The sequence below is a fragment of the Pelodiscus sinensis genome, chromosome 1 (assembly GCF_049634645.1).
Source record: "Pelodiscus sinensis isolate JC-2024 chromosome 1, ASM4963464v1, whole genome shotgun sequence".
NCBI lineage: Eukaryota > Metazoa > Chordata > Testudines > Trionychidae > Pelodiscus > Pelodiscus sinensis.
Window position 1 is genome coordinate 104,333,524 of NC_134711.1, and position 16,373 is coordinate 104,349,896.

Sequence of the window (16,373 nt, forward strand, 5' to 3'; positions counted from 1 at the left end):
AAAGGGCCTCCTCCCCAGGCTTGCGAAGTCCGGTGATTTTCAAGGTGCCTAAAAGTTAGGCATTGCAACACCTATATACCTTTGTAGACTGGATCATGTCAGTGTTGAAAATGGGATGTAGGTCCCTAAGTCACTTAGCTGCTCACTGCTGTGGAAAATTTTGCTTTTAGGTAATCTCAGACTCAGCAGCGTTTGTCCCTGAATTCAGCATTGAGAGAACAGCAACTCAGACGTCAGCATATTGTGTTGTTACTAACCCAGGCTGCCAAATATGGCCTATTTATTCCAGCAAAGAAGGAAATTAGAACCAACTATGCCTAATGTGAAAATAAACAAGAAAACTACTGTAAAAACTTTTGTGAAATGAAAGCATCTTTGATTAACTGACAGAAGTGGAAAGGGGAGCAAACAAATGGTTTGTGCTTGTATTTTCAATCCCATAAAAACATAAGAATATAAGAACACCCATAATGGATCAGACCAATGGTTCATTTGGTCCAGTATGTTGTCTTCTGACAGCGGCCGATGCCCCAAACTGAATGATCAGAGCCAGTGGTAATCATCAAATTATCCATCCCCAGTTTCTGACAGAGGCTAGGAACACCATCCCTGCAAATTCCTGGCTAATAGTCACTGAAGGTCCATGAATTTATCTACCTCTTTTTTTGAACACTGTTATAGTCTTGGCCTTCACAACATCCTCTGGCAAGGAGTTCCACAGGTTGACTCTGCAATGTATGAAGAAGTGTGCATAGTGTGAAGAAGTACTTCTTTTTGGTTGTTTTAAAGTTGCTACCTATTGATTTCATTTGGTGGCCCCTAATTCTTGTATTATGGGAAGGAGTAAATAACTCTTCTTTATTCACTTTTTCCACTCCTGACATGATTGTATAGACCTCTATCATATCCCCCCTTAGTCGTATCTTTTCAAAGCTCAGAAGTCCTAGTCTTATTAATCTCTCCTCATATGGCAGCCATTCCATGCCCCTAATAATTTTTTTTGCCTTTTTTGAACTTTTACCAATGCCAAGATAATATTTCAATTGTGTTCTTGAATCTGATATAAAGGGCTTCTGTTCAGTATGTGAGATTCCTCTCCTCTCAAGAGGCAGATAACAGAACTAGAGAGTGGATTTGGGGCTCCAACATAACAGTGCAAAGAGCTAACCGCTACCCGAAACATGTGAGGTTTTTTTTGTTTTTGTTTTTTCGTTTGCTTTTGTTCTGCAGAAATAACTTGGAACACCAGATGGAGGATTTCCCTGAAGTAAAATATAATATGGCTTCAACACAGCCTGTTTTGATCAGAAACTAATCTTCAAGTTCTGTGGAAGAAATGAGAAACGACATGACAATGTGTATTCTGTGAGCCCACAATGGTAAAGAAAAAAGGAATCGAAATCAAATGTGTATTTCTTACAGGTAATATCCACTGAGAGAATTACTGGCATTTGTATTATTTCAGTGCTCCTTAGTTTAGACTCAAATTTGTTTTTCTAAATTGCTGTCATTAGCTCTTTGTCCTGCTGTGATCTAAATATCAGCCAGTAAGTGCTGATATGTAGGTCACAGCACTGCTGTTATATATGCACACTGCTCTGTAACACAATTATGTCGTGGAGCCATAAAATGTTATGATGCAGAGTCCAGACATATAGCACAGTACCTCAAAGCTTTTCAGAACTGTTAGTAGTGAAATTGGGGGGTTTCGCTGTGCCAAAGGTAAATCTCCAGATGGCCTGTTTCAGTTTCCACCCTTCAAAGGGCTTCTGAAATAAACTCCGCACAAGTTTTCATGAGGCCAGTGACAACAGCCTGCCTGAGGCTGTCTGGTTGATTCATTTAAAATTTAAAAATAAACACAAAAGCCTTCCCCCCAGCCTTTAGCTGAACACAGCCCAAACTGGCCTAGTAGCCCTGTCCTTCTGGCCTTAGCAGGCTACTCCTAACCGTGCCCCTTCCTTGGTCTCAGGGTCTTCCTTGGAGGAGCCTCTCTCACTCTCTGCAGTCTTTCTACAGCTTCCTGAAAATTATCCCCTGGTAGCATCCTGCTGCTCTTTTTGGGAGAATCAACTCCTCCATAGCCAGTGGGTTCCACTAATTAACACCAGACTCCATTCCAGGTATGGCAGGCATTGGCAGCGAGATGGCAAGGGGGCAGAAGCTGGCCAGCAACTGACTAGCTCCAGGCTTCTGGCTCTTAAAGTAGGAGGCCACTGCATCATGGGGTGATACTGGAAAAATTGGGACTAGAGCTGTATAGAGGCAATCAGGACCTTATGCACACCACCACAAAATGCCTTCGTCACTCTGCCTCCATTCTTCTGCATGGTGGAAGAGGCCACCCGCACAAGAGACATCTGCTGGAGAGACAGAGAACCTTCCACCACTCCTCAATGGGCTGGGACCTCTTTTCTCACGGATACTCCATGCCTGGAGTTCAGGCAGGCTGAAATTCATCTGTGAAGGACACAAGCAGAGGACTCTGTAAAGATGGACCCCCTGTCATCAGTCCAGCTGATGGTACCCAGCTGATGGCCCTATGTGTGAAAGTTGACCTGCCCCTCAGTAGGGTTGTTTGCGTGTAGATATCTTTCTACCCACCCCTGCTGCAGGGCTTCCCCTGGGCTAACATTATCCTTCATGCACACACAGAGCACTCTGCTGAGACGATTGGGTCCCTCTGGCAGCCCCATTCTCCTGTTTGTCCTAAGATCTGTGGCCATGGCTGAGTTCTCACTAGTCTGATGTGTTAGCAGCCACAGCAACAATAGCCGAGCCTCCTCTTCCAATGAACGAGCCCCTGGTTACACTACAAAAATAAGTCAACCTAACTTACATTGACATACACCTATGTATATCGCTTTTGCATGTCTGCTCTTTGTTCCATGTGTTGGCGGTGCATGTCCTCACCAAGAGTGCTTATGTCCAATGTCCTGTCAGCAGGAGGCACTGTGGGATGGCTCCTGAAACTAATAAGAGTTGACATGTGAATGCAGTGTCTATACTGATACTTCTCAGGCCTAACTGCATTGACCTTGACTCTACGGCTGCTCAAGGAGGTGGAGTTTTTAAGTTGAGGAAGCAGGATGGTTACATCAGCAGGAAGGAAATTTAAGTATCAGCACTTCCATAGCTAGATCAACATAAGCGGTCTTGTATCAATCTGACTAGATTGTAGACCAGATCCCATAGAGAAGTATTGAGATCCTGAATCCTTATTTCTCTGGTTACCCAGAGAGTTGAATATGATTCCACCTTCATACCAGCCCCTGCCTTCTGTCTGAGCCTTGATTTGGGATAGATCTGGCAATATGCTGCAGGAACTCTGTTCCTCATGCTACATATGTTAACATCACTGATGATATCATGTGACCCCGGAGTCAGGGTCCCATATCACAAGTTTATTCTTCTTTGTAGTTAATCTGGCCCTACATGGAAACACCAAGTCTCTTATAAAGCTGGTGTCTGTCTTTATTGATGTCAATCACAGAATACCAATCATGAAACAGAGCTTATGGAAAATGGTATTATTTATTTAAAGAGATCAATTCCACATGCGACACACTCAGTCCCCGTGTCTGTCCCTCGCTCTGCATTGCCTTTGTCCTACAGTGTATCCCTGCATTTGGGACTTTGCAAGTGGAGCAAACATAGAGTGAAAGCTGCAAAAGAGAATGCAGAGTAGCTGCACAATGACACTGCTGCAAGAGGTAATGAACTGCAGCATCTAAAACTGCCAAGTTATTCTGAAACTTCAGTGCCGATGGGGCTGGAGGCAACAGAGGAATGAAGGCTGTGTGTGAAATTATGTTCTTGTAGATTTTTATCTCTACAGTTCAGCCTTGAATAACAAATCTCCTGCCCTTTTGCCACCCACTCAAGAGGAACTGACCTTCATCAAGGTGATGGGGTGTCTGTAAGCAGCTGTCACCCTTTGCTTAAACAGAAATGTGCATCTTTATCCATCTGGGATCCTGGTTATTGTACTAAATACATACAAACTGCTTCCAGAGATAAGGGGAAAAAATAACCCTGTATAATGATAAAAGGGAGCTGTAAATTCTTCATGTGCCATGGGGAAAAATTACTTGTACTGGCATTTTCCCACCTGAAATTAAGTATGTATCTCTGTGATGGCTTGATTTCTCCTCCAGGAAAATTATTATTATTTATTGGTTGCTGTCTGTCTGTCAGTTCTTTGAGGGACAATGTCTCATTTTTCTGTATGTGTGTTTTTTAAAGCAGTGCAGATTGTGAGTTTGGCTGAGAGGTGAAGCTGCAGTGACCTAGACACAGGATCTGCATTGATAAAGAACCAGAACAATTCAGCCACACATTACGCACTCTTCATCAAGCAAGGCTGGCACCTGACACAAGAGCTGGGGGCAGCAGTAGCAGGGATGGAATCTGGAGCCAAAGGGACAGCCCATGCTGACTGTTCCCTGATGGGAAACTGCGTGGCAAAAGGAGATCGTGCCCTGCTCCAATTCTAATAACCTCGATTCGTGAGGAGATTCTCAGCTTGCAGTAGAGGTGGGAGACCGGTTATTGCAGGCACATTAGCTCTGGTAACACTCTAGATTGGAATGGGATTGAAGCCCAAAGTGTCTGAGAGAAAGCAGCAGGCAGTGGGGATGGGCTTTTTAATGACTTGTTTACATTCAGATATTTTGAATGACAGCTATTAACACAGCAGCCCTTCTTCTTCAGAGTTCACCAGGCGAAATCCTGTGGAACCAAAGCAACGTCAGAGTGTCATGAACCGTTCACTGATGCCTGTACCAATAGCCGTAGTTTTGTCTGGCTCCCTTCAATTCCTCCTTCTTAGAGAGCTACTGTTTGGGGTCACAGCTTCACTGTGTCTTCTTGCCGGCTTCCATAACTGATTGCTGCTTGTTTTGTATATCTTTTATATTTCTCTTGTGGAGGGATGGTTGGAAGAGAAGTAGCAAGAAACAAGGTTGTGCTTGAATGGGGAAAAAATTGAGGGGGGGGCTCTTTAAAATGTTTTGGTTTTTGCTGGCAGCAATGAGAAGTGGCACTGTGCCACTCCTACCCCATCCCTTTCCACAACCTTTCACTGAGGGTTGGGGGGAAAGGGAGAGAATCTTGTGGTGACGACTTACGACTCAGGAGGTCAGAGGTGAACCCCTACTTCTGATGTAGTTGCCTTGTGACCTCAGGCAAGGTAATTATTTTTCTGTATCTTAGTTTCCCACGTGAGAAATGTGGTTAATAAGGCTTCTTTTCTCTCACCCTTTGTCTGCCTTGTCAATGTAGATTGGAAGTTCTTTGTGACAGTTCTCTCACTATGTATTTGTACAGTTCTATTTAAGAAACCAGGTGCCTGGCAGTCCTAGCTAAAACGAAAAAAACAAAAAACACCACCCTTCCCATTCTTCTCTCTGCCCTTAAATGCCTAACTCTTCCTTATTTCCCCAATTTATTCAATTTTCCAGCTTTTCACCCCTTCACAGGATTCAATGCTCTTTATTTTTTCTCTCTGTCTTTTTGTTTGAAAACAGGAGGCTAGTGGGTGTGGGCTCTGTGTTCTTCTGACTTGTTCACTCCCTCACTCAGCTGCTGCAACTGTTAACTCATCTTTTATTGTAAACAGTTGCTTAATTATATTGGCCACCTGGACTCCAACTTGGATGCTGTCATTCTCTCTGTTTCTCTGGAAGTCTGGTTACCACATGGCCTCAGGCATAAAGCCCTGTTATGCTCTTGTTATGCCTGCCTACTACAAAGTACTGTGGAAGTTCAGGAGCACAGATATCACCTGATACTTTAACTTCATCATATTGACCTTGTTCAGGGGATCATGTTCCCTCATAGCTACTCTGCAATTTATTTTCACTTTGCACAGAGTGGAAGAAAAATCAGAAGTCCAGCCCACAGATAATTCCAATATTTCAATATTTGCTGAAATAGCTGTTCAGAAATGTTGAAAAGTTTCTACCTTTTTTCAGTGTGTGTGTGTGGGGGGGAGAGGGGGAGGGGATTCACAGCCCCCTAATTATGGCGTACATCAATATTCTGATTTTACAAATGGGATCTGAAGCACAGAGCAGATAAGTGACTAGCCCAGGGTCACACAGGGTATGTCTACACTACAGTGCTAATTCGAACTAACTTAGTTCAAATTAGTTAATTTGAACTAAGCTAATTCGAACTAACGCATCTAGAACTAAAAACTAGTTCGAATTAGCATTTTGCTAATTCGAACTAGCGCGTCCACATTAAGTGGACCCTGAAGCGGGGTTAAGGCTGGCCGGAAGCAGTGCAGGCAGGGCATCAGAGGAGGATTTAGAGCGTGGAGATGCTGTCTCAGGCTAGCCAAGGGCTGTGCTTAAAGGGTCCCGACCCCCACCCCGGACAGACAGTTCTCAGGGGTGCCCCGCTTGCAAAGCAGTCCTGGCTTGGAGTGCCCTGAGTGCCCACACTGGGCACATCACAGCACTCGGCCATCAGACCGGCTGCACTTGCCGCAGGCTGCCATCTGGGGAGAGGGGGCAATTGGGGGGCTGCAGGAGAGCTTCCACCCCCAGAAGCCCGCAGAGCCAGCCCAGTCCTCCCCATCGGGGGCTCGTGCCCCATTCCTCCCTCACCTCCTTCCACTTATCCTTCCCTAGCCCCTCTTCTTGATGTACAAAATAAAGATAACGTGTCTTCCAAAATGGAATCTGTCTTTATTGAACAAAACTGGGGGAGACTGGGAAAAGGAGGTGGAAGAGGGGAAGAGAGAGGCTGGGAGAGGGGAGGGCAACTAAAATGATCAGGGGGTTGGAACAGGTCCCATATGAAGAGAGGCTAAAGAGACTGGGACTTTTCAGCTTAGAAAAGAGGAGACGGAGTGGGGACAGGATAGAGGTCTCTAAAACATGAGTGGGGTGGAGAGGGTGCATACAGAAAAGTTCTTCATTAGTTTCCATAAAGAAGGACTAGAGGACACCAAAGGAAAGGAATGGGTAGCAGGCTTCAAACTAGTAACAGAAAGTTGTTCTTCACAAAGCAAAGAGTCAACCTGTGGAACTCCTTGCTGCAGGAGGCTGTGAAGGCTAGAACTGGAACAGAGTTTAAAGGGAAGTGAGATCAAGTCATGGAGGTTGGGTCCATGGAGTGGTATTAGCCAGGGGGTAGGAGTGGTGTCCCTGCCCAAGGTTTGTGGAAGGCTGGAGAGGGATGGCATGAGACAAATGGCTTGGTCACTGTCTTCGGTCCATCCCCTCCAGGGTCCCTAGGGTTGGCCGCTGTCAGCAGACTGGCTACTGGGCTAGATGGACCTTTGGTCTGACCCAGTACAGCCATTGTAAGGTCAGGGCTCAGGGGCGGGGGTCTCAGTGGACCCCTTGATTCTCTTGCACACCTGCTCCTGGGTGGCCAGGCTGGCAGCTATCCTACCCTAGATGGCTACATTCCTGTGCCTAGTGTGGAGGTCATGGACGTTGGAGGCCTCCCCCCAAACCTTCATGAGATGAGGTCCACGATTTCTGCACTAGACCAGGTGGGTGCCCACCTCTTGAAGCCCCGGGCAGGCTCCTGGGAGCCGCCAGCCTAGTCCTGGGAAGAGGCGGAGGGCTGGGTGGCAGCGGGTGGCTGGCTCATGCCGTGCCAGGTGCAGGGTCTGCTGGCTGGGTGCTGGCAGGTTTGCAACTGGCACAGGCACTGTAGCCAGACCGTGCCCCTTTAAGGACTCCGGGGCCGGGAGGCAGGGGCAGATGACCATTTTGCGGGGCCCAGAGCAGCACAGTTTCACGGGGCCCCCCTTTGCCATGGCGCATGCGCAGGGCTTCTTGAAGCGCGGGGCCCAGGGCGGTCACCCCACTCGCCTTGCCCTATATCCACCCCTGCCGGGAGGGAGGCAGAAAAGTTTCCCTGGTTTGGACCAGAGTGGTCACCAGGGCAAGCTGGGAAGGGCTAGCCCCTCCAACTAGTTCGAATGAAGTGGCTACACAGCCCTTAATTCGAACTACTTAATTCGAACTAGGCGTTAGTCCTCATTGAATGAGTTTTACCTAGTTCGAATTAAGTGCTCCGCTAGTTCGAATTCAATTCAAACTAGCGGTTTGTATGTGTAGCTGCTATTAAAGTTAATGCGAACTAATGGCTGTTAGTTCGAATTAACTTTGTAGTGTAGACATACAGAGAGCTACTCACCGCTGTTCCAAAATGCTCTTCTACAGTATCCTTTGCCAAGATGTACGCATACAGGTAGCCTCAATGACTGTACAAAAGCAAGGATTCTAGGGGGTGAAGAAGGAATTGATGTGAACAAAACAGGAAGTTAGGAGACAAGTCTAACTAGAGGGACAAATGGTTAGGTTAATATGTCAAGAAACTAATATAAAGTATGTTAAATTAAACCTCATTTGATTAATCATCAGATTAAAATGTTACAATGTTGTAATGTACAGAAGCAGTATTGTATGGTTATAGATATAAAGGAGCCTGCTACCAATATTTGCTGTACCTCTTCAGTTATAAAAAACGCTCGCCATCTTGTGGAAAAATATAGAACTTCAAACCTGTCCAGCATTTTCCTTTAGGCTGGCAAGAATTTAGATTTTTATTGGTAAACCTCATTTTCACCTTACACACACAAACAAGCAGGAAAATATTTCCATGGACTATAATTAAAATTTACTGATAGACAATGCTGTTGTAGAACTTGAAAAAAATTAGGAATATTTACTTAGAACATAAGAACGGCCATACTGGGTCAGACCAAGGTCCATCCAGCCCAATAGCCTGTCTGCCGACAGTGGCCAATGCCAGGTGTCCCAGAGGGAGTGAATTGAACAGGTAATGATCAAGTGATCTCTCTCCTGCCATCCATCCCCACCGTCTGACAAACAGGCTAGGGACACCATTCCTTACCCATACTGGCTAACAGCCATTAATGGACTTAACCTCCATGAATTTATCTAGTTCTCTTTTAAACCTGTTATAGTCCTAGCCTTCCACAACCTCCTCAGGCAAGGAGTTCCACAGATTGACTATGCACTGTGTGAAGAAGAACTTCCTTTTATTTGTTTTAAACCTCCTGCCCATTAGTTTCATTTGGTGGCCCCTAATTTTTATATTATGGGAACAAGTAAATAACTTTTCCTTATTCACTTTCTCCACACCACTCATGATTTTATAGACCTCTATCATATCTCCCCTTAGTCTCCTCTTTTCCAAGCTGAAAAGTCCCAGTCTCTTTAATCTCTGCTCATATGGGACCCATTCCAAACCCCCTCATGATTTTAGTTGCCCTTCTCTGGACCTTTTCTAATGCCAGTGTATCTTTTTTGAGATGAGGAGACCACATCTATACGCAGTATTCAAGGTGTGGCATATGATGGATTTATATAAGGACAATAAGATATTTTCCTTCTTAGTCTCTATCCCTTTTTTAATGATTCCTAACATCCTGTTTGCTTTTTTGACTGCTGCTGCACACTGCGTGGCTGTCTTCTGAGAACTAACCATGATGACTCCAACATCCCTTTCCTGATTAGTTGTAGCTAAATTAGCCCCCATCATATTATATGTACAGTTGGGGTTATTTTTTCCAATGTGCATTACTTTACATTTATCCACATTAAATTTCATTTGCCATTTTATTGCCCAGTCACTTAGTTTGATGAGATCTTTTTGAAGTTCACAGTCTGCTTTGGTCTTAACTACCTTGAGTAGTTTAGTATTGTCTGCAAACTTTGCCACCTCACAGTTTGCCCCTTTTTCCAGATCATTTATGAATAAGTTGAATAGGATTGGCCCTACGGCTGACCCTTGGCGAACACCACTAGTTATCCCTCTCCATTCTGAAAATTTACCATTTATTCCTACCCTTTGTTTCCTGTCTGTTAACCAGTTCTCAGTCCATGAAAGGATCTTCCCTCTTATCCCATGACAACTTACTTTACATAAGAGCCTTTGGTGAGGGATCTTGTTAAAGGGTTTCTGGAAATCTAAGTACACTATATCTACTGGATCCCCCTTGCCCATATGTTTGTTGACCCCTTCAAAGAACTATAATAGATTAGTAAGACATGATTTCCCTTTAAAGAAACCATGTTGACTTTTGTACAACAAATTATGTTCTTCTATGTGTCTGACAATTTTATTTTTTACTATTGTTTCAACGAATATGCCCGGTACTGACATTAGAGTTACTGGTCTTTAATTGCCGGGATCGCCTCTATAGCCCTTTTTAAATATTGGTGTTACATTAGCTATCTTCCAGTCACTGGGTACAGAAGCTGATTTAAAGGATAGGTTACAAACCATAGTTAATAGTTCTGCAATTTCACATTTGAGTTCTTTCAGAACTCTTGGGTGAATGCCATCTGGTCCCGGTGACTTGTTACTATTAAGTTTATCAATTAATTCCAAAACCTCCTCTAATGATACTTCAATCTGTGACAAATCCTCAGATTTGTCACCTACAAAGGATGGGTCAGGTTTGGGGATCTCCCTAACATCCTCAGCCTTGAAGACTGAAGCAAAGAATTAATTTAGTTTCTCTGCAATGACTTTATCGTCTTTAAATGCTTCTTTTGTAACTCAATCGTCCCGGGCCCCACTGGATGTTTAGCAGGCTTCCTGCTTCTGATGTACTTTCAAAAGGTAATAACAATTTTTTTTTTAGTTTTTGGCTAGCTGTTCTTTAAACTCCTTTTTGGCTTTTCTTATTACATTTTTACACTTAATTTGGCAATGTTTATGTTCCTTTCTATTTACCTCACTAGGATTTGATTTCCACTTTTTAAAAGATGTCTTTATCTCTCTCTGCTTCTTTTACATGGCTGTTAAGCCACAGTGGCTCTTTTTTTAGTTCTTTTACTATGTTTTTTTAATTTGGGGTACACATTTAAGTTGGGACTCTATTATGGTGTCTTTGAAAAGTATCCATGCAGCTTGCAGGGATTTTACTTTAGTCATTGTACTTTTTAATTTTTCTTTAACTAATCTCCTCATTTTTGCATAGTTCCCCTTTTTAAAATTAAATGCCACAGTGTTTTGATATGTCACATTGACAATTTCTGTTTTAAGGTTATACAACTTTTTGAATCTCTGTGTATGCTGTCATTAAATAATTATCTCCTTCCCTCAATTTCCCATAGTCATTAAAATTTGAATAAATACAAATTGTAAAAATGCTTAAAAATAAATATTGGTATTTAGGTGGATGAGGTATTTTTTTTGGTATTTTTTTTAACTTCTGTTGGTAAGAGAGACAAGCTTTTGAGCTACACACAGCTCTTTGTCAGATCCAGGAGAGATACTATGATGCCAAGAGTACATTTCCTAGACCTGAAGCAGTGCTCTTTTTGGCTCAAAAGCTTGTCTTTCTCCCCAAAAGAAATTGGTCCAATAAGACATTACCTCACCCACCTTCTCTCTAATATCCTGGGACCAACATGGCTATAACTACACTGCATACCCACTAATATTATCTATCAGAAAATATAAAAAAGTAAAAATCCAATTCTGCCAATCCTCATACATTAGTGGATAAGTTTACTCAAGGTTAACATTTATGTTATACAAAAACTTGTTGCCAGTCTTTGCTATGGACATTGATTAGCATTTAACCTTCCCCAGATTTTTCTTTCCCCTAATCCTTTAACTTTTACAAATTGTAGGAAATTAAGGGTAATATGTAGGATTTTGGCAGGACCCCTCTAAAGATAGGTGGGATTTTCTGCACAGCCTTCCATTCGGAGCAAAATTCAGGTGCAGTGTTCAGGACCGCACATTCTAAAGGGGAAGAACCCAAAGTGAACTGAAGGAGCAAACGTTTCAATCAAGAGGATATCACAGAAGATACTTGTTGAATATATCTGAGGTAGACTTCCCAGGATTCTTCCATTAGATTTGAATAGACTAATCAGAACTTAGCCAAAAGTTTTAGAATTGAAAACTCAATTGAAAACGTTCTGGTGAATGAGGGCTAGATCCTCACCTGATGTAAATAGACTAACTTGTATAGTAGGCATTCTTAGGAAAAAGAGGCAGTGGCTATGAACCTGCTACATGCTTCTGGCCCATGGCTGCTAGCTTGGCCCTTTGTGGCTGTGGAAAGGCACACACAAATGGAGCATCTCTCAAGCTGCTTTCACATATGCCAGGGACCAACATGGTACCAAGATGGTTCTAAGATTAGGGAATGTAAAGGTGGCTCACAAAGTAATCTCTCATTCTTCCACCATCTGGAACTGAGCACTATTTAGCTGGTCAAGTGACTATTGTCCTTAATTACTAAAATGATAAGACTAGAAACTGCTATGGGCTGGGAACACTGCTGTTTAAATAAACAACGTATCCTCCTAAAAGGTTCACAGAAAGAAGCATGTGTATGATTGGCAGGACTGTTATTAAAATGACACGCAACAATACAAAATTCCACTGGCATGGAAAAAAAAGGAAAATCCAGGTTCGGGTAAAAACTATAACCACAGAAGTTGTATTTGGGGCACACATGTTTTAAATGGAAAACATGACTAAGCGGTAGCAGGCAGTGGAAGGAAAAAGAATATTAGAAAGAATGCACAGAGGGAAATTTTAACAACCACCCAGATAGGAAAGCAGAAAATCTGGCTCTTCAGCTGCTGGGAACTCTTAAAGAAAACTTCCTGGCTCTGTGTCTTCAGGACAATACCTGAACCTTCTGCACCTTTCCTATTTTCCTAGCAATATCTGAGGTAGGAGATGTGCAAGGGATAAAAAAGGGTTATAATAACTTGGATGAAGAGAAAATAATGGATTTCACAGATGTCGCAGAGGAAGAATTCGCCAAATCTGGCAAAAAGTTTGCAAATGGGAAGAGAAATAGTGAGGAGTTTAAAAAACCCAATACCACCATTTGAGATAATGCACCGTTTTTTGCATAAAAAAATCTATAAATAAATAAATATATGCTACTATGGAGCTCCATCTGAAAGAGCTCAATTATTGAGGTTTTCTTTATCAGTAAGACCTACTCCTGAGAAGTCAATGGGAGTTCTGTACTTTTTAAAACCAGGCTAGTACTGACTTTACAGTGCTTTACAGTAAGATCACTACTGATGCTTAAAAATGTTCCAAGTTGTTTTTTGATGGAAAATTGGGGTTTTAACCAAAGAAGGGTTTTTGTTTTAATAAAAATGTCTGCTTCCTGAAGACATTTCAGTTTTTTATAATAAACAGTGTGAACACACACACACACAACAAAAATGTGTTTATGACCAAAAATTAAAAATATGTCACCCACAAATACACATATTTAAATTTTGAAAAGTTGTTGAGATTCCTTATGGGAGTTGCAGTCTGGGGGCTCATTCTCCTTTATGGTTTGAACTCTCCTATTGTAGTTGCAAATCAAGCCCGGGACTTAAATATCCCGCGCTTGATTTGCATGTTCCCGGCCGGTCGCCATTTTAGAAATTCACTAGCCTGGAGTAACTGCCAGCGTCTACACGCGGCAGTGAAACGGGAGTCTGATTTAAAGCCTCTAATTTGAATTAGCTGGTAAACCTCATTGCAGGAGGAATATCAGCTAATTTGAGTTAGGGCTTTAAATCGGACTCCCGTTTCACTGCCGCATGTAGAGTGAGTATGTAAGTATGTGATTGTGGGGCCACTGAGATCTCAGATCAGAACTCAGAGACTCTGGCTGGCAAAATATAGGATTTTTGTTTTTCCCAGAAGGAGAAAGTAGGTGACCTTGTTTCAAGTTCCCAAAAGTTTTCACAAGCCATGGCAAGATAGTATGAAAAATGTTCTCCCAGCCACAGTACTGATAATGACATCTCTTTTCTGCATTAGGAGACGAAGGGGTGATCCAGACAGGCCTCTTTCTGTACTCGGCTTTTCAGGGACCATAATTAAATGTCAGCACTCCTCTTCCTTTCCATTGTATGTTGCTTAGCTGGATTCTGCCCACCTCTATACATTGTGTAGTATCCAGATTTCAGTTTTACCCAGCACAGCAGACAAGAAAACATACTTTCAAACTGCTGATGGCTAAAATTAATTTACTTCTGTAAATTAATTTACTTCTGCACCTGTTTTTTTTTTTACTGCTGTGTCCTCCATAAGGATACCTTTTGAGTGGCCATGTTGTCTCCACTTGCCAGATCTCTTTTGTCTTTCCTCAATATCTTCTTCCCACCACGGCCTGAAAACACAGCCAAATACCCTCATCTCGCCAGCTATGAAGAAGGAGCTGACATTTATGCTGGCGGTGATGTATTTCAGCTACAGCTCACATCTCATGCAGCAGAATTCTGCTCCTCCTTTGCTGATCAAACGAGAAGCAGCCAGTGCATGACAAGTCTGGAGGGGCAACTGAAGGAATTTTGGGAGGCTTTGTTCTCACAAGCATATGCTGGAAAACACTGAAATTTGAGGACATAAATAGGAAGCCCCCAAGTGACCAGACAAATTGCCAGAAGTGCTAACCAAGAATTGCCTCTGTCATCCAGAAGATCCCTGTTAAACCAATACTTACCCTAACCATATCTCATTCATTATTCACCCTGGGCTGCACCACTGACAAGTAATGAGGCCAGTCAATTAATTAAAATCAATATGCTCAAATGTACATTCAGAATGGTATACTCAGATAAATATACTTCCGTACCTAACAGATTCAGAAAAAAAATCCCATTACTAACTAGTGAAAACAGTGGAAATAGGCTTTAATCTTAATATTCACATTGAGATTGAGGATTTGGAACTTCGCAAACTTTGTTACCAAATCTACAAATTAGCTATATTTGTAGTGTTATTAACTTCACTGGCCTGAGTAAAGACTATAGGATTTAGCCCCAGCAAATCTGATGACTCAAAAAATCTTGGCCAATTGCTCATTTTTTGGCTAAATGATCACTTTAGACTAGAGCAAGAACCTAAATGACATTGTGATGGAGACTTTGGAACTTGGGAAATGGTACTACCATATATAGCCCAAATTAATTGATTAGATAAGTGTTCACTGCTAATTTGTAAGTCTCATGCTCACATGTTTATATCATTAAAAGATATAAGATTAACACTTCAATCATATAAAATATATATTATTGATTTGGAAATGCATAAATCCATAATTCATTATTAACCATTCAGCACAATAACGTTCAAATCAGTTATAAAATTGTCATTACCATCTCAGGCCTTAACCCTCACTTAAGCATTTAAATGACTTTACACACTAGAATGACAATGTCTACTAAGGCATGTCTACACTAACGGGAAGATCAACCTTCCAGAAGTCGATCTTCCAGTATTTGATTTTTCTTGTCTAGTGTAGACCCCCAGATTGAACGCTGAGGACCTCCCCTGTTGGAGTCCCATCATTCTGCAAGGAGTAAGGGTACGTCTACACTAGCTCCCTAGTTCAAACTAGGAGGCTAATGAGGGTGACTGAAATTGCAAATGAAGTGTGGGATTTAAATATCCCGTGCTTCATTAGCATGTTCCCAGGCGGTCGCTATTTTGGAAATTGACTAGCCAGGAATAACTGCCTGCATCTACATGTCCTGTGATCCATTACTTATGTAAGCATACTCCATTCACTCATGTGAATGGTCCTAATTTTCTCAGAGCTATTCACACCAGTAGGGGTTACAGAATCCTGCTCTTGTTCAACGCATAGAAATATTGATGAGACTGCAAATCAAAAGACTGTATATTTTCAGTTGTTCTCTGTTTTTTCAATGTGTTGACATAATTTTACTAGATTACAAATTATGAAGACATATTAAAGCCTTCCTTGTTGAGAAAAGCCACAGTTTCAAATAAATCAGTGTCAAATTCATCTGGTTAAACTGGTCCAAACTGCTAATGAAGAAGCTCTTAAATTGGTTTAACCCTTGCAAACTACACTTTTGCTTAATTTAGCAATTTACTGATAGAAACCAAACTGACTGAAGAATGGGTCAAACAGATTTAAGGGTACTCATTTTAGAGATCTGTGTGAATTTATCTAGGTTAATTTCAAATAGATTTAGTTAAATTGTTACAACTTTACTAATATGGTGTGGCAGGGCATTGCCCTGCCTTGGCCCTTTAAGGGGCTGAGAGTAGGGAGTCAAGGGAAGCCCATCTGCGGCAAATGAGGAGGGCCCAGCTGGAGGCAATAAGAACAGCTCCTAGGAGGAGGAGAGGGAGATCTACTTGCCTGCTGCTCTGGAGGGAGAGAGGTGGAAACCTGACTGCTGGGGAAGCAAGAAGCTCCCTGGAAGAGGGCAGGACTTGATGGGCAGGATGAACCCAGGCTACCCGGCCTGAAGCCCAGCGCTGCAAGGAGGCAGTCATGAAGGGCTGGGGCTAGCTTGGAGGCAGCCCTAAAAGGCCGGGCTGAGAAGGAGGCAACTGTGGTTAGCATGGAAGCAGCT